A 2,202-nucleotide genomic window follows, 5' to 3' on the forward strand; every position below is an offset into this window, starting at 1 on the left:
CGTCAGTTGTACATACCCATGTCATATCTCGGCCCTTATTGGGTCTACTACGCGCTGGGAGAAGCCAGCTCCAATGCCACCTATCAGGGGAGCCTGACTCTCCCACCCATGTAGGAGCCAACCCAAGCTTCCCCAGTGAACAATGATCTGCCAAGAGTAAACAATTGAGTAAACCTTAACTCTAAAGTTAAAACCCCAAATTATGGAGCTTTAGAAAGAAAGAAGGGGGAAATAACTTGGAGAAGTGTGGGGGGGAGGGGGGTTTAAGAGCCCCGGCTCTGTGTCCAGAGACCCAACTCACAAAAGGAAACCTAGGTAGCGTGTGTCCGGGGCTCATTTGTAAGATATTTAATCCATGGGTTTCAGCAGGGAGTGTATTGCTGGTTTTGTCAAATTGAGTTCGGTGAGGGAATAAATTAAGTTATAGACCCTGATCCAAAACCTTATGACATTGGGGCATGTCCACCAAAATTGATAAGTGGATCCTATTTGACCATAACCTCAAAAACATGTGGGGGTAGCTCCAGGTACAAAAGCGGCCACTCTGGCTGGTATCATATACTATCGCAATAATACCTTAAAGTTTGCCTCTATTATCAAGGTATTGATGAGTGATCGAGATGCAGACTCCGAAATCTTGTGCCATTCCCCCAGGTCGATGGAGTCCTTTTCCCATTGAATCATGTAGTTCAGTTTAGTCGACACATTCATCAATATCGGATAAATGGCAGTTATGTGCCCTTTAATGTTATCATAGTGACTACATAAGTATTCCGTGGGGGTTGAACCTGCTAAATCACCCTTATGGGCTAAAGTTTGTACAACATGGTAAATCTGGGCATATCTATAGTGTTCTGTAGGGGGCATTTGGTATTTGTCAATCATGAACCGCTCGGATAGCATTCCCTTACTGTCGCAAAGGTCAGCTATAAGCAGTAAACTTTTATTAGTCCACCAGGCAAACGCGAGGGGAACGAGGCCCGGGGTGAACGCCCTATTTTTCAATAGTAGTGCCAATGGAGTATGGGGTGATTTAAAGTGATGCTTCCTCAAGAGCCTATCCCATATCTCTAGCGAGAAAGACAATGTATGGCAGAGTATTGCCGTTCTCTCTTTAATGGGAAGCCACATTATATGAGAAATTGGGTGCGGGCGATAGGAGTAAGATTCCATACCCATCCATATTGCTTGCTGTAGCTGGGAATGATATCTTGTGAGCTGGGCCACATAGAAGTATTTCTGCAGGTCGGGCAAACCAAGTCCCCCTCCGTTTCGGGGTGTAAATTGTACTTTTGTTCACCCTAGGCCTCTTGTCACCCTTTGGAACATCTGGAGATCATGTCGAGCCAAAGCCACGGGTATAGTGCGAAAAAAAACTAAGTAACCTCTGTAGGACATTCATTTTTATCGAGTGGAGTCTGCCAAACCACGATGGGGGATGGATCTGCCATTTGGCCAAGTCTTCAGTTAACCTCTTAAAAAGGGCTGGATAATTTCTCTTGTATAGCGTATGGATAGATGAGGTCAGATGTATGCCTAAATACGAAAGAGCCTCAGGCTCCCACAGGAACTGATAGTACTGTTTGAGCATTTTCTGAGTAGAAATTGGCAGCGAAAGGTTCAGTGCCCTAGATTTGCCATGGTTTATGTTTAGTCTAGAGATATCGGAGAATGGTTTTAGAATGCCGTGTAAGTTAGGGAGGTAAGTGATCGGTGATGTCAGGGTCAGCAGTAAATCGTCGGCAAAAAGTAGGCATTTATGTTCATAATCGCCGTAGACGATCCCCCCGAATATCCTGACACATTCAAATTTTGATAGCTAGCGGCTCTATCGCCAGGGCAAATAATTGCGGTGATAGTGGGCAACCCTGCCTAGTGCCTCTTCTGATGGGCAGAGATTGGGAGGAGTAACCTTGAACACCTTCTGGATGAACAACGAAAGCAGCATTCCACCCCTGGGGCCCTTTCCGTCCCAGTCTGATTGAACTGCCAAGATCAGATTAATTACCCAACAGGTTTGGTCCGATGCCTGTCTGTTTGGTACAAAACCTGCCTGGTCAGGGTGTATATGTATCTTGGGAGGAAAGTATTTAGTCGCAATGCCAGGACTTTCGTTAAAATTTTTAGATCAGTGTTGATTAATGAGATCGGGCGATAATTGGCACAGTCCCCATGGTCCCTTCCCGGTTTTGGTATCACGTT

The sequence above is a fragment of the Rana temporaria genome, chromosome 2 (genome assembly GCF_905171775.1).
Source record: "Rana temporaria chromosome 2, aRanTem1.1, whole genome shotgun sequence".
NCBI classification, from domain to species: Eukaryota; Metazoa; Chordata; class Amphibia; order Anura; family Ranidae; genus Rana; species Rana temporaria.